The 24,289-nt window shown below is 47.4% G+C and overlaps 1 protein-coding gene across 1 annotated transcript in view; it reads left to right on the top strand.

The window, feature by feature from the left end:
* KCNMB2 (potassium calcium-activated channel subfamily M regulatory beta subunit 2) overlaps positions 1-24,289 on the top strand; it is a 128,393-nt gene that overhangs the window by 71,638 nt on the left and 32,466 nt on the right.

The raw sequence follows: 24,289 nt of genomic DNA, 5'->3' as shown, positions 1-24,289 counted from the left end.
CGGATGCTGCAGTGCAGGCTCAGATGGCAGAGCTGTGTGTAGGTCTGAAGTATCTTCTTCCAGAGAGCAGCAACATCTACAAAAGCTTTCAGATATGTAGTGATGAGCAGATCCTCACCCCAAAATCTTTGGTGAGTTCACAACAGGAGGTTGACTCTCCTTTGCATCACATGAAGGAGAAAGCATAGCAATATAAATAAATGGAGTTAATGTACTGCAAATGGTGAGGAAAAGATTAGCCCTGCATTCAGTTACGCAGTTCTAGTCCATATAATCCACTCCAAATTAGTTAATATAGTGTTCACTATCCAATCACCCTCCCTGCTATTGTTACGAGCTGCCATACAGCACTAAGCACCACGCAATCCTGCAGCAAGCAGCTGTTCATTCTCCAAAGAGTTCACAAGAGACCAAATAAGCAAAGGAAAAATAATAATAGCATGAAGTGTCCAAGGTTACAGAGCAAGTCAGTCACGGTGGCAGGAACAGAGCCCACGTCCTTCTTGCCCTTGCTGCGTGCAGAGGACTCCAAAATGTGCCTTTGGTCAGTTGGCCTCTTTTGATGTAAGATGAATTTTTCCCAGTGACAACCTACATTCAGCCTCATCTGCTATGCTAAGACCTCAGTATTAATGACTAAAGTTTCCATAGGTATCATACACGCCTATGAAGGTTGGCAAATAAACCAGCAAGCACGCAACATTGCCTTAAATAGGGCAGTTCTTTCCTAGACTGGCAGATATCTCAAAAAAAAGATCAAGAATTCACCCACTAAAAGCAATACTGCAGGAACCTGTTTTCAAAGCATGCCACATTCACACATAGAGTCAACGTAATTGTGAATATTTGTGAAACCCACCACCGCCAGAAAAGTCTTGTTTGTTTTCCATTAAAAGAAACTGCTTGCCAACACATTGGAGCCTCAGAGTTGAGAAAAGGGAACTGTGGCTGTCTATCTGGGTGAGGAACCAACGTTTTCTTACCCCCATTAACTTCCATCCCATCTTTTTTCGCACCATTAATTGAATGGCTTGGGAACTGTTCTTCAGAAGCAGTAACAACGGCCCTTAGTTGCCTCACCCACCTCAAGATACAATTTCAAAATGGGAAGATGGAGCCACCATCCCCTCTTCAACCACAGCTGAGCACTTCCAGCTGCGTGGTTACACTTCTACACTTCTTTGGGCACACGCCCACACCAGCAGCAGCTCCCAGCACACCACAGACAGGAGGCTGGGTACAGCTCTGGCATTTTTACAGCAGTGGCTGAGATTTTCAGAAGAGAAACAAAGTGTCTGTGTCTGATTATAACCCAGTGCGAACTGGACTCCTGACCGCTTGGGTCATTTTCAAACATCCAGGCCAGAATTAGTAACAAAAGCATTTGCTTTTTTATCTTTTCCTCTCCCCTTTGCTTTTGTGTTTTTCATTACGAGAGTATGAAGCAATATCGTGCTATGACAAGCAGTCAGAGCTAAGCTGAAACACAGCTCCTGCTACAATCCCTCATTCAGTTGCTTGTTTCCCTTTCTCATGCCAGTCTCAGGAGGCTTATTAATAACAACTAGGGAGACAGACCTTTTCCATCTCTGACTTTGTAATGGGCAAATTTTCCCTAGAACCTATTACTGAGATTTCTTCTCCCAGACATCCCCCTCCGTGCCCCTATCCAAGATCAGTGGTATTTCCAGAAATTAAGTTAGCTCCACTAACTGCGTTATGTACTCTATTCTTGACAAACCACCCTTCATTGCCTTAATGTTCTCATTATGGTTGATACACTGCATCGCTGTTCATTTATTATAGCATTTTAACTCAAGTTCAGATTGTATATCACTGGTGGAGCTCTCTGGGATAAAGGGCAATGAATACTTTAATTGCCTGATAAATTATTAAGGACACTCCTTTAATTGGGTAATGTGGTGTTTACATCTTTGAAGCAAATACTTATGGAATCTACATGGGTGCAGATTTTTGCTAAACACACAGCTACCAGCCTCTCTCTCCCCTTGAGAATAACAGTTTTATCAGGCTATTAAAATAAACACCACGCAGGATAAATTGTACCAGATGCCAGGCGAAACCTGCAGCTGGAATGAAGACGCAAACTTCCATCAAAGTCAAAGGAGGTGCATTGACTTACAGCAGCCGAGGGACTGGGCTTCTGCGTCCAATGGATTTCACTCAAAGTGAGGCAACAATAGCAGAAGACCTACATTTTACATCGCTTTAGCTAACCTAGTTCAAATGAGCTGAAATGGGTCACAGTGTACCCACACAAGGAGTTAGCAGCAAACCCAACTTCAGAAGAGCAGAGGGAAAATGCAGCTGGGGAGAGCAAGTGCACGGTGTGTTAAACAGAGCCTGGCACGGCAGAAATCTGTTTTTTTGGCTGCTCTTGCAACCAGTTTGGAAATAAAACATTCCCTGGAAGGGCAGAGCTGCCTACACCCATGGGGAAAAGACAGGGACAGGAGGGAGAGGCAGTCCCCTGCCTCAGACCTTGCTGCTCCAGGCTCCCTTCTCTCTGAACATCTCCGTACTTTGAATCTGAGCTTTCTTGAAGTTTTGCAATGTCCCTTCTTTCCTGAGCTGGGTGGATGTGAAAATACTTGTCACATTCTTTCCAGCCATATGCTATGCTTCCTGCTTATTAAAAGAGAGAGAAAGGAGCAGACTGTCTAGGAAGAAGCTTTGTGCTGCTTAGAAATAGTCAAGAAGCAGGCTTTTCAGGGGAGGTTAGCATTTCAAAGGCGTTTCACATATATTTATCAGCTTTTGGTAACACATTGTGCCTGAACTCAAACCCTGCATCCAAAAGACCCCTGAACCCCAGTACTCTTCCTCAGTCTGACCTGAGCCCAGCTCGTCAGGTACAAGGTAAAGATGTACTAAACCTGGAGAGGTCAAAGTTGGAGCTGGGGAAGAGCAACTCTGCTTTATTGGTGACTGCGCAGTGGCTCCATTTCCAGCTGGTTTTGGAGCAGTCTCAGTGTGATTTGGGGCAGTCCCAGGAGCATCGGGGCTGAGTGGTGAGCAGTGGGCAGGAGATGCAGGGAGAGAGATTTCAGGGGATGAAGACATGTGAAACAACACTATTAATGCCTGCAGTAGTGAGTGTCCGCTCCTCTCACTCGAGGGGCTTGGCAAGGGGCAGGTGTGGCTGCACCTGTACAGGATTCACTGGAAGATGGGGGCAGCAGCATCACAGTGAATTCCTTCTCTCTCCGCTAAATGTTTTTTCACTAAAAATTACACAGCTCACGGCTGCCTCGCTTCCCCTTTATCTTCTATGACCAGAGGACACAGAAACAGAATATTTTGTTATATATAGAATAGAATATTCTATTCTGAATATATATATATATACACACACACACAGTATGTATCTGTGCAACTTCTCTTAAGAAAAGATGACACTAATGCCTTTTCTACCTGTTAAGATGCCACTGTGTTTTGTTAGGGTAGGAATTCACCCCGAGTTGTGCTGCATGACCCTACTGCACAGCGGTATCTGGATTTGCCTCCCGTTTCCCATAGCACTGCGGTGAGGAGATGGTAAAGCCTTACAGGTAGAGGAACAATCTGCCCTTTCCAGGGCTTCTGGGAAAAGTGTAGTCACAAACCTGCTTACTGCCAGTGAATCTCAATGACAGTCAAATTAGGTGAAAGCCCAGCTGATGCCTTCTTACAAAAGAAGAGTGTGAAACAGTGCATCCAGATAAACACCTAATTCAATGCTCAGATCTTCAGAAAATCAATCCCTGTGAACACGCGCCCAAATGAAAACAAGTGTAGATGGAGAAATTCCTCGGGTTAATGCTTCCAAACAGATCAATGCACAAACTCCTGTGGATTGATTTCCTAGAGCTCCAGCTCCACATTACTTCTTAAGGACAACCCTGATCACCCACAGACCTACAAGACCAGGGAGTGGGGTTATTCTTGCAGTTTCTTGCCCCTCCTTCTCCAGTCTTTCTCCTTCCCCAGCCATCACATCCCTCTGCACCTCCAGCACAGCCCTTCAAGGGTCTTCTACCCCAGGCAACCACTTTCCTGCTGCGAGCTGCAGGGCTTTCAGCTGATGACAAGGCCCAGCAACACCGAGGGGCTGGGCAGGAGCAAGGGGATGGTCAGTGAATTCCAGATGTGCACAAAAAAATTTTTCACCCAGAAGTGGAGCAGCCACAGCCTATTTGCTCAATTTAGTATTTTTGCTACATGCCAACAGGTGGTAGAAAGAACCCAACTGTACCCTCACTTTTGTGGATGCATTCCTCCTCTTTCCACCAATAACCTAAATCGTATCCCAAAAAGGCTGCTTTTCCAGTTAGAACACCATTGTTTTGCTGAATCTGCTAGAATCGCAGGACAGCTAAGCAGTGTTACATTGATTATGTCATTAATGGGTGCAAAGACACTCAGTGTACAAAATAAGATGTCTTGATGGAGGAACATGCGAAATAGAAATCCAGCTAGGATATAAGAGATACTATGGCATTTCCCACACCCCATCACAGCCCTGTTGGAATCTTCCTCACCTGGCTACAACCTCAGAGAAGACTTACACACCTGAAAAGCATCATAAAAGACAAAACAGGGAGCAGGTAACATCAGTGCTAAGTCATAACTGCTCTTGAATGCCACAGCTGGCAGTAACAGGCTGAAAAATAATATAGAGTTTAATTCACAGCACTCTACAGACTACTACAAACAGGTAGTGGGAAATAGCTTCCTACTTTATTCCCTTTCTCTCAAGGCATTTCTTATCTGCCTTCACAAGGGTGACCATCTATCACCTCTCTTCCCATGTGCCAGAAGAACAGGCATGTTGCATCTGATTATGCAGCTTTATCTCTACCGAGGGTTTTAGGAACTGTTCCCTCTTTGATTATGCTAATCTGATAACATTATTTCTGAGCAAGATAGCACAGCAGAGGGACAACGAGCTGCTTGGTGGCAGCCAAATCAAATGCAATCAGATATGCTGCTTGTGTTTCTCAGGTGCTGATTTCAGAGGGTGGGAGTGCACCCTGTCTCTCCATTGTCAGGGGGAAAGCACAATTTGAACTTAGAGAAAAAAAATTAAAAGAGGTGATATGTATACATCAGGGGAGGTGGCAAGCATCCCATGTTGTGAAAAATGAGTATGGGAGCAGGGAGGAAAGCACACCAAGATGCAGCAGCAAGCACAGCCTGCAGAACAGAACAAGACAACATACACCCAGAAACACACATACATGGCTAAATGGCTCTGGATGCTGAGGTCAAGTAATCTAGAGTCTCATGTTTCAGCAATAAAAGCAAGAACATTGAGGGAATCATCCTTTGACATCCATATTGCAACCACAAGCATCAGAGCACTCAGGCTCTGCTTCCTGCACATCAGAGCTGCTGTGTCAGGGAATGTGACGTGGTTGTGTGCTCAAGCATCACGCCTCTGCACCCCAAAACCTGGTAGGGGTTTCCTGCTGCAAACTCTTCCAGAAGCAGCCCCCATTTTAGGAGACCAGTGTTTCCACTTGCCAAGTGTCTGATAAGTCTTGCATTGTTGGGCAAATACTGGAGTTTCCAGTCTGATGGCTGAAGCAGGCCAGAGAGGAAAAATTCAGTTGAAGTTGATCCAAAAAAGATATTTTTCATTTATATAATAAACCCCACATTTCTTTTCAAGTCTACTTTAAATATTTTAGAGTCTAGCTTTTTTAAATTTAGGAACATTTTCAAACTAGAAACTGTTTCAAAGCAGAGTCCAAGAGATTCATTGTAAAAGTATTGAAACAGCACTTTGTCAGCTTTGAAACAGAGGGAATGACAGTTTGAGAAGCCCTCCTCCTCCTCCTCCCTGCAGCCAAAACTATTCCCCTAATTGGCCTAAGTTTTCCATTTTTGTGAAAAGTTTGAGTACACTGAAGCAGAAAAATTCCACTGAGTTCATTCGACCCTGTTGTTGGAGATGTCAGAGCCATAGTTTTCCACAGCCTGCACATCCACCTCATGTGAAGCAGCTTTCAGAAGGTGGCAAATCCATTTGTTCATGGTCCAAGTGGATAATTTTGCAGTAAATAATCCTCAGTTGGTCAAATTACCTTTGGCCGCAGCTATCTGTTGTCACCCAGACGTACATTTAAGAGCGAGATCCCCACCGCCACCCCCAGGCTCCTAGTTAAAACCCACAGGAGCAGACAGGAACGGGGATGTCGACTTATTCTGGACTTAGCTCATTCCCAACAGCTCCAGCCACATCCCACACCCGTGCCCACACAAACTCCCCAGTTGCACGAGCCGTAGAAGCAATTAGGCCTCACCACGGAGCTGAGACCCAAGCCTGGGCATCCCCAAGGATGCTGCTTTCTCCGCTACTCATAAACTATTGAACTAGAGCAGAGGAGGCTTGGATTGCACACATTGGTGTCTCCAGGCCTACATTCAGCAAGGGTCAGATCAGCAGCACCGCCTCTCCCCCAACACAGCAATGTGTGTGCTGGAGCAGGCCCCAGCTGTGCACTCACTGCTTTTGGGGGCTCTGAGGGAATCACTAGAGCCTTGGTGTGCTGACAGATCATGTTTGGCATCCCGAGCATCTGCAGCGAGGGAGAGAGGTTGCTGGGAGGTATTTGGGAAGTGACGGTGACAGCTTCTGCAACCTGCTACCCGTCCTTCCCCTCCCTGTGCTTCTTTACACAAAAAACATACATAGGAGGGTCGACAGCAGAAATGTGCCATCTACTCCGTCTGCAGGGATTAGAAATCTGATGTAAATTATCTTTTTCCTTAATTACTTGATCCTACCTAATCCTCAGTGGACAACGTTGACCTTGATAGTCTAAATCTAGGCTTCTTAGCTCACACATACTCTGCTCGCTGTTTCCGCACACTGGCAGGGCACACCCCGGCTCCTTTACGTGTAGCTCGACAGAACCAGGGCAGCAGGCCCAACCCCATCCTGCGCCACTCCCCGAGTCCAGGGGGTCTGGCACACTGCCCAAAGATGCTGTAAGTTCTCCAAAAAGGACAGAGTGCTGGAGATGTCCCTCAGCGAGGTTTACAGCCTCCTGGATGTAAAATACTGGCTGTTGGACTTCGCAGGCCAGACTAACAGCAGCAGAGCACAAAACCACAGCACAATGGAGGCAGCACTGTGGATGAGCCCGAGCAAGTTCAAGGGATATCAGAACTATGTACAAATTTGATTTTTCAGCCTAAGCTCAATGGCTACTTATCTCCAATACTAAAATTAACATTCAATTAGATTTGCTAAATAATTCATGGCAATACATTTGATGTAGTAGTGGATTCCAGCAGTGAATCATCAGTGTTTCGTGTTATTGCACTGGCAGTAACCAGGACTATTTCCTAAAAGAAGGCATCTCCTTTCCACTATCCACACCCAGATTCTTCTGGGGCATGAAGCCTTTCCGTTTCATATTGCCTAGGGATAAATTTGAAGGGATAAAAAGAACTGTTGCTATTGAGATTCTTAATTTAAAGCAATTTAACCATACACAGCAGTTTTACTTACTGTTTTTTTTTTTTTTCCCCAGCAATGAAACACATTTGGATCTGCAAATCTTTTGTAATGAAGCAATGCAGAACCACTGTTTAGCCATGCAAATGAAACGAGAGTTAACTGAAAAGCATTCTGGGGAGCATGAATCTTTTGCCAAAACTCAAAGCGAAAAATTCTATTGTCAATCAAAATGCACAAACTTTTCCAAATTGGCTTTTATGCATGTGCATTGTTGAGAGAAGGACAAGCAAGACAGAGCAAATATTTCCTGCAGTCTCCGAGATAACCACTGTACCAAGTATTTGGGAGGGACAAAAACATTGTTCTGTGAAACCTCTGAAAATACACACAGAGTTATTACTATGAGTTGAGAAGGAAGAAAACAGTTTTCCATCCACCACTAAAGCACCCCAACCTATACTGAATACGTCCTTTTTCATTATCATATGTGAGACCAGGGTGGACTCTCAAAGAGCAAGACTTTTGCAAGCCAACCACAGAATCCACCGTTTTGCTTTGTTTTTTCTCCTGACAGCCAGGCAGGCTGTTCTCCCAGAGCAAACCCACCACCCCTCCACCGCAGCCTGGGGAGCTGCCCAGGCTTGGCCTGAGACAGCTTCATCGCTGCTTTCCCTGGCTTCCGGCCTCAGTGGCTCTCTGCTTTCACAGTCGAGATCCTTTCTTCACCAAATCTGGTGCCACATCACTTCCTGCACCCTGTCTGGCACAGACATCCCAGGACAGGCGAGGCAGATCCAACCCTGGCTCTGGCTCCTCAAAATGCCTGCACCCGCAGCGCTGGGCACCAGACCCAGCTCAGCCCTTCCAGCCACACCATTCTGCAGGGAAGGAGAGGGGATGCAACATTTGCACCCAAGGGTGCTTCTGCATGCTGCCTGGCTTTGGGGATGCAACATCTGCACCCATTCTGCATGCTGCCCGTCTTTCCTCTTGGAACCGAAGCATTTTGCAAACAGGGTCTAGCAGGCTGTAGATAAAATTTGAGCTCTTTTTAACCCCACTCTTAGAGATTACTTGAGAATCCCGCACTGCTGAGGGATCAAAGATGAATAGCCATTTTAGCCTGTGCTTCCATACCAGCTTTTACTACATTAGAGGTAATGACCAGGTGCTCAGCTGGTATAAACTGCTTCAGCTTTATTTTCTCTGCTAGCAATAAGAGCCAGTTCACATCATCCAAGGACTTCTCCAAAGTCAGTATTAGATCTAGCTGATACACAGCTCTCACTCATCTGTATGACATTTCCTCATTTTTCTCTTTCTGCCGAGATCTCCACAAATGCCAACCCACTCGTCAAGATACTGTCTCTGCTGCATACACTGGAGTTTGCTGGCATGTAAAATCAGCAACAAAGACTTTAAAAGAATTTTAAACCAAACAAACCTCCCACCACTTGTCACGGAGAGGCTCACACAGTGGGACTCGGATCCACTCATCCTGCACAGCACAGAGAAAGGAATGTAAGCTCATGTCCCAGGTACCAGGCACAGGGTAGACGTTTCCAAATTCCCTGCTTGTCCCAGTTTGTAGGGTCCTCCCTCTGTGTTAGACAGTGGCAACTGCAGGCCCAGTCAGGAAAACAAGGTCATTGTCATCATGATAGCAAGCAGCCATCACAGCCACAGGCTCACAGCCCCGGGCCGTGGGTGTCTCAGTGAAACAGATGCTGGGGAGACATGCAACGGGCTGGCGGCAGCTCAGCAAGCACAGCATCCCTCGTAATGAATTAGCTTGCTGTAAAACACTATTCATAAGAAATACAGAGCACAGTATATTTCTTAGACCTCATTTCAGTCCACGGCTACACCTGGCTGTGAAAGCCAGAGAGGAAATCTGATTCAAAAGCTTTTGAAAGGAAAAGAAAGACACAGAACAGGCCATACAGGTGCTCTGAGAACAAAGCGTTAATTCTGCCTACGCTCCTCTGGCAAGGCAGCCAGGTGAATTGCAGCGTGTCGACCACATCCTGCAGGGAGAGCAGGCAGCATCAGTCACAGGGAGCTGAACAGCAGAGGTGGAGAGACACATGGAGGCAACCTCTCTTGCATTATAAAAAAGTTAGTGAATTAGTCACAGAGAGATTAGCAAAAGACAGGAAAGGCTGGAAAACACTTGAGCGTGATGCCAAAACCCATGAGCCACTGAACAGCTCCGCTGTTTTGCGAGCTAAAAGGCTATTCACGCCATTAAGACCAAGAGTGACAGCACTGACAAGATTTATCAGAGAACATTTACTCTGGACTCGATGAAAAATTGCCCCAGTAAAAACCCTGCCAGCTCTGCTGACGTATATTATCTTTATTAGAAAGGCCTCTCCGATAACCAAATTCATTAGGAATTCTAGCAATTCATTTCTTCATATAGACTTCTGCGTATGAATTCAGCTCAGACAGATGAAATGGGAGCTTTGGAAAAATATCATTAATCAGGGCTACATTTTTCAGTGGGTGTAGCAAAGAGGAAGGCGTCAAGTAATATTTTTTGTAAAGCATATCTATATGTGCCATGGTGTGCTACAAACTCACATGCTGGTGCTGCCACCAGGGCTTGTATTTACTCCTCAGGGTAGAGCAGGGACCTACAGACCTGTTGTTCTAACAAAGTTGATCACAGTCTCTGTGGAAATTAGGTGCCCTTTCCTGCACAGCCTGGCAAACACAAAAAAGCAAGCCGAGCAGATAGACTGCAATCTCCATTACATGGCACAGAGTTGGATAACAAGGGCACCACACTTAACCATCCTCCAGCCCTTCAAAACCCCTAAGAGGCAGCTTTAAACAAAGGTTAAGACTCAAATTTCACTGTATTACTGGCAACTTGCTTGCTGGAAAAGAACAAAGGCAGAATTTCCCACAATGGCCTCTGAAAGATTAGGCTCGTTACTGTTAACACTGTATAAGAAGTGGACACTAATTAATGCTGAATTGCAAAGGAATTCCAGGAGTACAACATATTTCACCCCTGCTGCTGCAGCGAAGAACTCATTATGAATAAAGAAATTAAAAACATATATCAGAAGGCAAAGTTAATGATTTTCCACTTATTATTAAGTGTGGGTAAAACGTACCGCTGGACTAAAAAGAAAGAGGAGGAACATATCCCAGCTTTAGGTATAGGATAAGATCACAGCCCCAAGCGTGTCCTTTGGTGGGAATTAAGTGTTTATCAAGCAATTTCAAAGATATGCATCGTGACCTTGAATCAAACACTTAACATCACCCAGCAGGTTTTCCACATCCATGGGAAGAGCAGCACTCACCTCCTTGCAGGTCCAGGACAAGCTGACAGTTGTGGGGACCACATCGCTGCCCTGTCCTTTCACAGTGGCTGCCACAAGTTGGGAGCATCTTCGGGGCTCCTCCAGTCCCAGCAAGGAGGCTGTAGGACCAGCGCCTGGGGAGGCAAGGCGGGTGTTTGGGTGTCTGGAGGAGGAGGAGCTGAGGGGAAGCAGAGGCACCTGGGCAGGGAGGCAAGCAGGAGGGATGGGAAGCTCAGCAAGAGGTGGTTGCAGCCAGACGAGGCAGAACAGGGCTCAGAGGAAGAGCCAGAGGGGAGATCAAACCAGCTGCAGCAGATCGAGCACTGTAGGGTCAGTCAGTCAAAACTGCATTAGTGCTGGGGGTCGAGGCTTTGCGCACTGCCAAAGATATAAGAAGGTCCAGGCTTGCATAACCATTCCTTAACCACAAACTCCAAGGCCACAGTTGCATGTTCCAAGGACACCTGAGTGGCTCAGCTCTGTGGGCAGACCTGGCCCAGGGACACCAGATTTTTCTTCAGCACTTGCCCGTTCCCAAACCATCCGTCACCTTGCAAATTAACCCGGGCTGACACTCAGCTAGGCGCATCTGCAGCTGCAGTGAACCCTTCCTGCAGGTTCCCAGCTCAGATATTTATTTCACTAGCTCTTGCTTTCATATCTTTCCCATTTTTACTATACCATTAGTCTTTTGGACTTGAAACGACCAGTTTGCCTTCACATTATTTCCATCGCTGCTCTGCCCGTACCCAATACGTGTGTCAGTGGCTGCAAAATTCCACGAAGCTTAGCTAAATCCATGTCATTGTGTAAATAATAGCAACACGTCCCCCTGTTCAAGGAAAATAATGAGAGGTTTATTAACGTAGCATCAGATGATTTTCTGTTTCATATAATTATGCATTGAATTTAAAAAAAGAGATGTCATGCAGGAAATCTTTACAGTCATAACAGACAATCTGTAAGAAAGAACAAAGGAAAATAATTTTAATAATACGTTTTGCCCTAAGCAAGAAATATGCTTTATGCATGATACGTGAGAAAAGATAGTTATGTGATATAAAACAGAATTGTGACCTTGCTGCAGGAGCGCTCATTACCAAACACTGCAACGAGCAAATTAATGGATTTTGGAATGGTGCAAATAACAGTAATAATAATCATTTTGCTTCTTGGCATTTGCTTGCTGACAGCCAAATTTAGCAGCAAGTGTTTGTGTTATTATTTATAAAAGAGATTGCAAATAGAATTCCACATGACCTTAAAGACATCACACAGAAGCCTGCGTCTAGTGAAAAGGTATTTATTACACATCGGTAATCAAGGTTTGGTGAGTGCTTATAAGCCTGACAGTGGAAGTCTAGAATCAGAACACCGACTGCCACAAGTGTATGGGTTTGTGCTAGGACGTGTGTGTGGTACTGCCCTGGATGCGTCAGTCTGGCATTTGAATCCCTGCACAGGAAGGCTGTGGCTATGGTTGCTATGGCAATTACGCGTGCAGCTCCATGTGCATTTGGCACACAATAAATGGTTGTGTGATGATAAACCTCCTGAGGTTGTTTAAGGAAACTGGAGCCCTCCTGGGAAATATTGAATTGTCAGGTCTGGACATTGTCCTCTGCACTGCTAAGGAACATCTGAACCACCCCCTGCAGTAGGTCCCAATTCAGTTCTTGGCCTTTCTGGAGCTGGGACAGCCCCTCAGACCTGCCTGCAGCCCCCAACACTGGTGATGGGACTTGCAGCACCTTTACCTCGCACAGCAGCCCCAAAACACCAGCAGTGGATCTGCTTTTAGGTGGCTGATGGACAAAGCTCGCCCTTCCCACCCAAGCCAGCCTGTCTGCAAAGCACCAGGAGTGGGCTGCGAGAATGATAGATGTTATTTGGGGTGAAAATTTACTGCAAGAGTGACTGCTGCTCCCGGAGGGGATGGACTGATGAGGAAAGGCTGCTGGTCTCACAGTGACAGAGCACCGACATGCTCTGCTCCGGCTGAGGGATGTGCTGCCAAAAATTAAGAAGGGGAGCAGGAAACGCCGTGTGGACTTTTACCCAATTAAACCTGCACAAAACATAAATCAGGCCCTAGTAGCAGCTTGCAACAGAGCAGTGTTCTGCACAGAGATTTTCTGCAAAGACCACAAACACGGTTCAGTGTGGTTCAAACAGGAAAGTTATTAGGCAAGGAGATACAATAAAAGAAACATCCCTGCAAATGGAGCCCCCCCACCCCCCCCAGCATATAGGCCTTCAAAATCTAGTGGAATTTTAAATCATGATAATTGCATTGTACTGTAAGCAGTTTTGTTATAAGTGTGAACACGGCACAGTGTGCACTGCCGGAGCCGTCCCTCCAGCTCAGATCCCAAGATCCCAGCCAGCTCCCCAGGCAAAGTGCCCTCTGACTGCAGCTCACGTACACGAAACTCATGGCACAGCTGATTGCATACGTTAAAGTGAGTTAATTCAATGGTCAGACCTGCTCTGTAGCTACTTGTGTAAGACCGCAGACCCAGTGGTGCGGGCTGTGGGGCAGCACCCGTGGGAGCGGAGCCGCAGCAGCTCTCCCCACACGATGCACACTGCACAGGCTTCTCACTGAGGCTGTGATTTATTAGGCCACCACCAGAACAAGGCAACTTTTTAGCAGAGAAAATTTCCCTCCTTGAAGCGAAACAAATTAAAACAGCGAAGGCTGAGAAGAAACCTGACAGCATCCTTGCAAGCTGTCTTTTCTTTCAGGTTTGCTCTGAATCTAGCAGCTTTGGAGACTGCACCTGCAGCATACTTGATGTTCCTGGATCCCAGACATTTCTCCTTGCCCATACCCATCTAGGCTGGTGTTGGGGCAGCTCCACCAGCCCCATGCTCAGAGTGCCCACCCCAGGTGTCCCTTCCTGCCCAGGGAAGCAGGGCAGAGCAAAGGAGTATCTTTCCTCCCTACCACCTGTGCCGCGGCCTAAAGCACACAGTAAATCACCAACAAATGGCGGGGCTTGCTCCTGGGGAGGAGGCAGTCATGGCAAACCCAGAGGAACAAAGCCCCAGAGCCCCATGGCAGCGTCACGCTGGGCCCCTGCTGTGCTGTGCGGAGCGCACCAGGGTCAGGGCTGCAGGAATCCCCCTGCACGTTCCTGTCTTCACCTGTGCAGGCCCCCAGCAGCTGTAGTCCTTATCACCTGTGAGCGTGCTGCAATTTTCCGTACCTTCAGTTCCTCAATTACATTGATTACCACATTAAACATTCCTGGTGCTAGAGGAACAGACTAAAAATAATAAGCCTGTATCTTCCTAATACAAATGAAATCCATTTGTACTACTGGAAGCGTAGCAGGCTCATTGTTTCACTGTAACGAAGCTTTCATCTCAGGAGATCCAATTCATAAAAAATACTTGCCGAGGCTGTGCACATTTTTTTTTTTTTACTGTCACTCCTGTAATTTTGCATCTGCCCCGTGATTAGGCCAGACACTGAAATGAAGTGGAGGAGCCACAGCAAAACCAGAACTCTCAAACCCACACAACTTCCCCTGCTACAAATAACCACGGCCACCTTTGCTTGGTTTCCCAAAATAGCGACTCATTGCAAAGGAGATAGCAACAGGGAGACACTGTACCCAAGTTCTGTTTGGTTGGTTTTTGGAATAAATATCAGTTTGCAACCAAACCACAACAGGCAGTGCAGGAACTGCCCCAACGCCCTGCCTGGGGAGATGCAGCTCCTGCCACCGCCGGGTGCTGCAGGAAGGAGCCACGGCCCTCATCCTGCTGCCTCCCCCAGGAGGTGCCCTGCAGACACCCGTTTCCTCAGGGCTCCTCCGCCTCCCTTCCCACCACCTCCCTCCCACAAGATGCAGGTGTGAGATCTGACAGCAGCAAGGCTTTGCTCTCTCTTTTAAGCTCCATAAAGAAAGCAAAAAGGCGGGATGAAGGCGGAGGCGAGGCTTCTCCTTCTGCTTCCCTTTAGGCCTGAAGCAGCCCAGACATGCTGGGGACACAGCAGGATGCCTGCCCTCCCGTGTCACTGCAGCCACATGGGAGCAGGACGAGGAGGTGTTCACCTCCCTCCCCTTGCCCCAGGGGCTCTGCCACGCAGGGGGAGTCAGCCCTCCGTTATCACAGCTTTGATTATCTGCAAAGACCTCAATTATCTGGAATGAGGTCGTGTTCCTGACATGGATTAATTGCATTGAAAATGAGCCTGATTGTCTGAACCCTCATTTATCAGCATCCGTTCATTACCACCAGTATCACTCAGCAAACCGAGGTTTCAGCTCTTCAGGCTGTGCTGGTGGGGGTAATACCATTATAGCTGAGCTTTTGGCCAGGTCTGAGTAGGGACGGATTGGAGGACCTGAACCTGAGTCTCTTCTGCTCAGGTGCCACAATGATGCCACAATCATTGAGATGCCACAACACTTAATGGGAACGGATTTTGCCCCAAAACGCTTGTGGTGCATGACAGCCCACAGCCAGCACCGCAGGCGGAGGTGGTCGAGTTCCAGTGCTGAGCCCCAAATCCCCTCACTTTGATAGAAGTGATGGGTAGACAGAAGCACCTGACAGACCCAGGGTTTTGTTGCTGTTTGTTGTGTTTGTTCAGAGGGATTAGTGCTGCAGGACTCAAAGGGCATAACACCCCTGAGGAAACGGGAAGGGAGGTGGCCCCTCATTAAACATCAACACCATCATCTCCGTTGGGGTTGTTTGCCCTGCAGATGGGGTTCCCTAGAAATATGGGCTTCTGGTAGAGACAGGGCAGCCCCTTCCCCACCTGTGCCACCACATGGAGAGGCTGCTTCCCACACACATTGGAAAATATCCTGTGCTACCACATGCACACAGGGCATATGTCTCTGTATGAGGTGTCTGTATGGCATAGCTCCTCTTTCTGCTCTTGCTGTATTTTATCTTTAAGTTGGGAGAGCTTTTTTGTAAAAAATCATCAGAGAGGAACAGCTAGTTACCAAGGAGACTCTCTGATGAATCAGAGACTGACTGGTATAAGATCTAGATGGGTTGTAGCTTCTTAATTCATTAGACCTCACATTATAAACAGGGGGAAAAGATCCTATTGCAGCCATGGATCATGCATTTCTCCTGCTGGGAAAAGCAGCTTTTATTTTGGCCATAGGAGCAAACAGCAAGTGCACGGTGTAGGACAGCAGCAAGCAGACTGAGGCAAGCAAGTCTCTCTGGCACGCTCTCAGCTCAGAAAAGCAAACGCCACCCAAGGACAGAGCAGTCCGGATGGAGGTGACGGAGGGAAGGGCTGGAAAGCCCCTGTCATCACACTGCCAAGGAGGCACGGGGTCAGGCGAGCACCATAGCAGCAGCCGCACAGCTGCTCCATCACAGCCCTGGCATTTCTCAAAGTAGAGATCGCAAGCGAGGAGTAACCGCAGGAGCAGGGCTGCCCCACCACCAGACACCGCTGCGAGCCCCCTTTTCTGCCCAAGCTCTGTGGTTTTCTTCTAAGGAGCAAGCGAGAACAAGGCATCACCTGCAGCACACGCCCTGCCCCAGTGAGCACCATGCCCCAGGGCCATGCGAGAAGCCCGGGCAGAGCAGGTGGGAAGAGGGGCTTCTGCAGGCACAGGGGCACCAGAGAGCTCTGGGGAGCAACGTCCAGAGACAGGAACCCTGGCTTTTCTAGGCTGACTTCATCCAGAGGGTCTTCTCACCCACTTCCTTCTGGCGGCTCATCTCCAAAAAGTCACTGAACACTGGTGCTTTACCTCTACGCAAATACAAAACAATTAAAACAACCCAGGAACTGTGAGAGCAGCGAGAAATATCTGGAGACACATTGAGAACTACACAGAAACCTCCAGCTTGCACACAGGCTGCTTTCCCAAAGGTGGAAACCACTGAAGTAGATGATGGGAAAAATCTTCCTGTCCCACTGAACTCTCTGCTTTGGATACTGCTGCTGCCAAGGTAAAGCTGGTCATCATGGGGTGGCAGCCACAGGGCACAGAGAGGTGGTGGACATGGGGACAGTGCCAGGGAAGGGTGATTATAGCATGTGTTAGAGCAAACTCAGGCTTGGCAGCTCAGCATGCCTTGGAAAAGGATTTCCTAGAGCACTTCTGTCTGACAAGCAGCAGGCGCGAGCCAGGCTGCAAGCTGAGGCTTGGAGTGAAGGACATTCTGCAGGCAAACAAGTTCAAGTGCTGGTTTAGGATATGAATTACAATTGCTTGTCTGAAGAATTAGCTGTTGGTAGCATTCATGGGTTGAAGTTAAAGGTTTCAGGTAATATTTTAGCCATGTATATTGTAATACTCTATGGGGCGGACCTGCTAGAACACCCTGTGGACCTCTAAAGTGGAAAGTGAAATAGCCCTGAATGCATTGAGGCTGAAAACAGCATATGGGATAGGGAAGTGGCACAAGCAAAACTTTGTGGGCAGAAAGTTGCTTTTGGCACCATGACAAAAATCATCAGGAAGTCTCTGGCTGTAGCTGGCAGGGGATAACTCATGGCCAGCCCCCCCAGCCCATGCACTGGGCTCAGCCCCCAGCTGTGCAGTGTTCCCCCTCTGTGCTTCTCAGCCAGGCCAGGACAATTACAGGTGTAGCAGCAGCAGCAAATTGAGACAAGCCACCAGCTCCCAGGTTTCAAGGGCTTCATGTGCTGTTGATGCTTGTTTAACCTCACATTGATCTTCATTTATTTTAGGGTGAAAATGAAAGATTTACTTATTTACATTTAAAATGAGGAAAGGCTGAGGGACCAGCAGCTGCACACAAACTTCCCAGGGGCAGAGCACAAACTTCCATGCACACCCCAGCCTGCACCACAACAGTGCTGCTATCCCAGCCACAGGCTGATATGGCTACCCATACTCCACAGAAAGCATTGAGTTTGAGTTTCTTGAATGCATACAGACAGCTACTAGAACAAAGCTGTATCTTAAACAGGGCCTTTAACGCAAGAATAAACAGGCAGGTTAGGGACTTACAAGTGGAGAAACTGTGGCTGTGAGCACTCAAATTGAATAAAATCCTACAGCTAAGCAGAAACAGCAACCAGATAGGAACATAAGCATTGATTTCCATTGTTTTGCACTGGTATATATGTGGAGTGCCTGGGAATTCATTGCTCTGGTGACCATTGCTTTGCCCCAAAGCTTCTTCCTTTGGAGTTCGATTCGTCACCACTAGCATTCATCTGCTGTACAAATACCTAGAATAAGGTAATGCTTGCTTCCGCCAAGCTGTGGTGCTTGGCACAGTATCTGATGCCATGGTACTAAACTGGCATTAAAACATGAGATGTTACATCCATTTTTGTATTTTAATCTGTAATTTGCTCTGGACCTCTGCATGTGCATGTTCTTGCACAGCATTTCTGAAATCAGTTATTCTCTGCACATTTAGCTTCTGATGCTGAGCACTGAGTGCAGACACTAGGGAAATTTATGAAGCAACCACACAGATTAGCTCCCAGCAGTAATCCACTCAGCCCCACTTCAAGAAAAGCAGTTTTGTGCCAGGAGGGGGTCATTGCCTTGCTAGAAAGCCCCTTGCTCACCTGCAGCCCCTGGGCATAGCCACAAAGTGCTACCTTCAGCCATTGACTTGTCCCTATGTAAAAAAAAAAAAAAATTGTGCTTAGATGGATCCCACAGGGCAATTTCCCCATGTCCCCAGTGCAGTGCCAAAGCATCCCCTTCTCAGCTGGCCCCCCAAGGGACACTGTGGGAGTCCAGAGGCTACAGCACAGAGCATGAGCAGTGCACAGAGCACTGAGCGAGCTGGGTTCAGGACAGGGACTGGGGACCAGCCCAGCCCCTCACACACCAGGAAGGCAAATCCCAGCCCCAGCACAGCAGGGAGGTGCAGAATCCTTCCTGACAACCTTCTCTGAATGACCCAGATTGCATCAATGGGCTCTGGAGGGAGCCCGCAGCCGGAGCTCTTCAGATGGGAGCATAGGACTAGCACCATGGGGCCCCAGAGAGAAAAGCAGCACAACCATGGGAAAGGAAAGCAGAAAGCCTCAGCACCCATCCCACCTTCACAGCTGGTAAATCTCTTATTTCCTTTTTCTTTCCTTTTAAATGAGGCAGAGAAATTGGCCCCTCTCTGTGCCACTTTACATGCCAAGCACCAGGGTGCCGGAGAGCACTGAACCTTGTCTTGCAGGCTCCTCCTGAAAAACCCAGAGGCAACCACATAGGCTGGAGTACTGCATGCGTCCAGAGCGGCCCAACATTAATCTCCTTTATATTTAAAGATCATTTGGTATATCAGTGTACTGGTAAGCAGATGATGCATGTTGTGCCAGCAAAAGGACAGCAGCAAGAAGGAGCCTCCTGGGTTTTGCATGTTCATCCAGAGGTTACAAGCATGGTGCTTGTGACACCCTCCAGGAGAAGAGCAGGCAGCAATACTCCAGCTGGTGAAGGGGTCCATGTGAGTGCCCAGAAATGATACAGGGGGCATGCCAGAAGTTCCCACTCCAATTCAGAGCCTCCCTTCAGAACAAGACAGCTCTGCAGTGCCTCTCAGGCTGAGCAGGGCCTCTTGGCTCATGTCTTGTTGAAATGCAACAAGCATCCTCCCCTGTGCAGGTGCAAGCCATGAGCACTGTTAAGCTGGGCACGAGCCACTTACAGCAACGTTGCCTCTTAATAGAAGACACATCACAGTAGCAGCCACACTACAGACCATTAATTTACTGCCAGGTGGCTTGACCCTAGACTTTAATGTGCATTTAGCTAGAGGTCTAGAGCAGAGATTACAGCACAATAGTAGAAACGCACTTTTACAGGAATTATTTTAATGCTAGTTGAACTCTGACAGAACTCCCTGTGGCTCCCACGTGGCCAGAGATGCACTCATTTGTGCCCACTTACAGGTAAACGCTGCTGGGTGTAACATTTGGGTGTTTACACAAGCAGGCAGAAGGCAGTGATTTCAATAGGTGTTTCACCAGGAATGAAGCAGGATGAAAAAGCACATAGAAAGTGAGTTAATTGTCATTTAGGCAAAGCTTCTGTTTTAATACTTAACTACAGATGTCTGAGCTCCCGGTGCAGCTACACAGACACTCTAACCCCCGTGCTTTGGGCGCACACTGGTGCCTTGGACTGGATCCGAATCAAGCTCACTTCCCTTAGCACTGCGCTCACCACTGAGCATAGGCACAAACCTGGCACTTTGTGCTCAGAAATATCACCCCCCAGCCACACTGCCAGGGGTGCAGGAAGGATAATGGGCCAAATTTCCACCCAGTGTTAGTCAAATTAACTTCCAATTTGCTCAGAAGAGCCATGCCCATCTCTGGAAGAGGCCATCTGCACCCTCATTGATAAGGTGGTCTTGTTCACTGGTACGTTTCCAGCACAGTGAAGCTGCATGCTCTTGCTACTATCAGTAGAGATGGAAAATCACCTTTAATTAGAGCTTTGAACTATCCCACTGTTCTCAGCAATTAGCTCCTGTACTGGATTTGTGAATTGAACAGCAGCCCTGCACACTGGAGATGTGGCAAGCCTTGAGAACTGCCCTTTTTCACTCTGCTTCCAATTCTTAACTCTGCTGCTGGCATGTGAAGACTGAAGGGGAAAGAAAATGTCTTGCGTGAAGGACGAATAAAAATCTCAAATTGAATAAACCCAACCATGAGCATGTAGGTAGGACATGTTTTTTTTCTGGTTAGAACTGAAGTCTGTCTCTGCAAATACTCAGCTTAATTAGCTCTGAGGTGTGTGGTGTTGACAAGCACTGGAAGTTTCAGCCGTAGGGAAGGGTAACAGAGCATCCCCCTGCTGCCAGCAGGTCTACCAGGTCCCTGCACTGCCAGCTGCCTGCCAGCAATTAGCAGGTCAGCATGAGGCAGCAAAGGTTGCTCCCAGATGGGATTTACCACCAGCACAAGGGCTCAGTGTAGAAAGAACAGACCTTTCTTTCCCTCACCATCTCCAGCCCTTCCCTCTCACTCCCACCCATCCTCCAGTGTCACAGAGCTCTATCATCATTTTCACATCCCTCATCACTCCCAGGTGATGTTCTCCCTCCCCAGCCATCCAAGACACCCCATCTGACCCTGCCTCACATTCCCCCCATCCCTCTGCCCTCCACTGCAGGGCTCCTGCCCCCACATGAGCTCCAGAGCTGGCCCTGTGCTTCAGCACCTCACAGCACACCTCCAGCCAGGGTATGAAAACCATTTAATACTGCTTTTCCAGCTGGTGCAAGAAGTTACACCACTTAAAAATAATTGCATTTCTCACTAGTTACAGATAAAGCAGACCCCTCTTAATCATTAAGATATGGCCTGATGTGCATTATGAGTTATCAACAGCCCCATAAGTGAAATAACAGATACAAGACCAAAAGCTAAGTCATAAGTGTTCTCAGATGCCTGCAGATTAATCATGTTCTCTCTCTATAGTAGCATCCAAAGCTTCCCATTCATGCACAGCCTTAAAGCCACAGGACAGCTCCTCAACTGCAGCTCTGCCCTGCCTGAAGGCAGGAAAGCCAGGAAGGAAGGTAGCTGATCATCTCCAAACATAAGTCAATGGAAAAACTGAAAACCACCTAGAATTTTTGACTCCTTGTTTTCTGTTCCACTGGGTGGAAGAAAACCTGCCTTCTTGTGTCAGTCCTTCACAGCAATTATAAGATTGATACTTTTTTTAAGAGCAATTTCTCCTAAGTACATATCCACTCCTGATCTGACTAATGGGCTAAAACTGTACTGTTGGTATTTTTGGAATTGATTGCAACCTCCTGATCCCTGAAGATAAGCACCAAGCCCAGCAAAACAAGAGCACAGGTGCTGCTGAGATGGCAATCACTGCTCAGGGTCTGAGCCTGCAGTTACATGGCCCAAGGCAAACCCACTGCTCCTCCACACAGCACAGATGCCAATTCCTCCCACTCAGGGATTAAGTAGATGGTCACACAGCAGTTACTGACCTGTCTGCACCCCCATCAAGTGCTCAAGCCACAGCAGAAGCAGCACAGCTTCACCTTAATTGCATAAGCGCACAGCTTGCTCAAACTCCACTCAGGGTGAGATGGTTTATGCAGGCCCACACTCAAGGATTTAAAGTAGTCTTTAGCCTAGTCACTCTCAGCTGCAGTCTCCTTTGCATACATAAGATGCCTGCCAGCTTCAGCTCCCTTCTTACACCTGCAGTCCAAGTCACATCTGGTCTGTGTTATGCCACTGAGCCAAAAAGACCAGCTAATGACAAACGACAGAGCCAGAGGAAATAAGACAATGTTTGGGCAGAAAACTTCACTAGAACCCACCACAAAGGATCAGAGAAGTTTAACCTATCCCCTTCAGATTCTCACAACCAGAAGACTCAGAAGGGGTAGATTCCTCCAGGGCATGAGAAAGCCACAACTGTTTGGGAACCTTGCTCCTAGGAGGGAGCATCACTTCACACCAGCAAGCATCCAACTCAGATGGGCACTTTCTACAGAAAGTACCTGAGAACATATCAGCCACAGACATCAGCCCACAGCTTCCACATGCAAGCTCATCATGTGACACAAATGCATCACTTATCACCATCATTAATGGCCATGAACCTGAAGGCTGAAATTTCCATTTGCAGCATAGAATACACTGGTCAATAACAGATTCAGCCCACAAATAACCAGAGAAGTTCTGACCTGTGCAATGGACCAGTGATAGAAAGACAATTCGTTTATTTCTCAGTGGCTTATAACATCTCCAAAAGTAGCAAAATTGGCTCCCTTGGAGTTATACTAAATGAGTTACTGCTGTAGTTTGTCCCAGAACTGATCCGGCAATGTCATTAGACCTGCCGCCTGGTACTACAGACAGCTGCTCCAATGCAGTAAAGCTGATTAGCACACACTTGCTCTGGTAGAGAAGGTGCCTTCATAGTTTGAAGCTCAAGCTGAGACCACCTAGGTGCTCAGGCTGGGCAGCTGACATCCCTAAACATCATCTTCTAAACATCCTGGACATATAGCATTTGCTGTAAGGAAGGGTTGTAAAGTTGGGGAAGGGAGATATTGAGGAGAAGGAAAAGGGAAGTCCCTAACCCCATCTGCTGACCATAAGCACCACAGACTGGGGCTCATTGCAGGGCCATGGCCCAGGTACTGCCTCATTAAGGAACTGGCTGCAGTCCAGCCCTCAGAAGCAGTGTCAGTTGTACATTGTTAGGTGTGCTGAGATGGTGTTACAGAAATATGGGCTATCATTCCTCATTGCTGTCAGTTTTATAGGAAAAGTGTCACTGTAGCACAGCTGGAGTCTGGTGCTTCCAAGGCTAGTAGGATCTGGGAAAGCAGGTCAGGTATAGCCTTGTGCTGGCCCCAGCTGGGAACAGGGTCCTCATCAAGTGCTGCAAGGGAGAAGTCCCCCAGCAGCTCATATCTCCACCATTTCACACTTTCTCCAAGCTGGCCTTTTCTTCCTCCACTCATTAACTGAAGCCCATAGCTATGCCCTACTCACACTAAACCTCAGTGACCAGCTTTGCATCCCCTCCCACCAGGCATACAGCCCCCACTCAGCCCCTGTCCCACCTCATAACTAAAGCTCTGTTCTCATGCTCCAGTTTCCCAGTTTCATTTTCCCAGTTTCAGACCATTTGTGTCCCACTAGTCTTTCCTCCTCTTGCTGCTCATGGTGCTGAGCTGCCCTCACCACAGGCAGCACCGAGCAGCCTCCCTCAGGCAAGATCTTATTACTAAGAGTGGAATTTTCCAAATATTGACTTATTTTAGCCTAAATAATATCACTCTATTGTTATTGCCTATAAAGCTGGCTCTGTTTCACCTTCTATAATACTTCTAAAGCAACTTGACTGCATCAAAGATAACCCATACATAAGAGCAGCAGAGCCAGTCTACATTTAGTACAATCCACCAGCTGAACTAAAATCCTGAACCCACAATCTGCTCTTGTTAAAGAGTGATAGGTATAAACCAATACATGCTTTTCTCCACTTTTCTCCCATACCTGCATGCCTACACAAAGAGGAAAGCACATACAGTCAGCCTGACTTGAACTGAGTGTTCAGAGATTAAAAAGGAATAGTTTATTTCAGATTAAAAGGGAATAGTTTCAGATTACTAAATGCAGTACCTTGGATGTACAAATGGTGCTTTCCCCCTTGCTTGCAAACATCTTTCCCCATACCACACAGCTCCTCCTTCTTCTGGCCAACACTTCCAAAAGGTGTTTTCATCAAAGCACCTCAGCAAACAGCTCCCCAAAAGTGCTCACAGCAAACCAGCCCCTAGTGCTCCTGGGTGAGCATTTTATCTGCTCCCAATCTGGCCGGGATGGTGAGCACCTGGAGCCAGCAACTGCACAGCAGCTGATCGCTCTACCTTGTCATACTTCCACTAACTTTAACAGATCCCTAACGACAATTTGTATCATCTGAGCACCTGGCATTGGCTTCCTGTATTAGTTTATGAGTGAAGGTAGTGTTTTAAGACAACACAGTAGGGAAAAAAATATGTTATTTTTACAATT

The sequence above is a fragment of the Cygnus olor genome, chromosome 9 (genome assembly GCF_009769625.2).
Source record: "Cygnus olor isolate bCygOlo1 chromosome 9, bCygOlo1.pri.v2, whole genome shotgun sequence".
Classification (NCBI taxonomy): Eukaryota; Metazoa; Chordata; class Aves; order Anseriformes; family Anatidae; genus Cygnus; species Cygnus olor.
The sequence above is the reverse complement of the archived record's forward strand: the minus strand, read 5'-3'. Positions and strand labels throughout refer to the sequence as shown.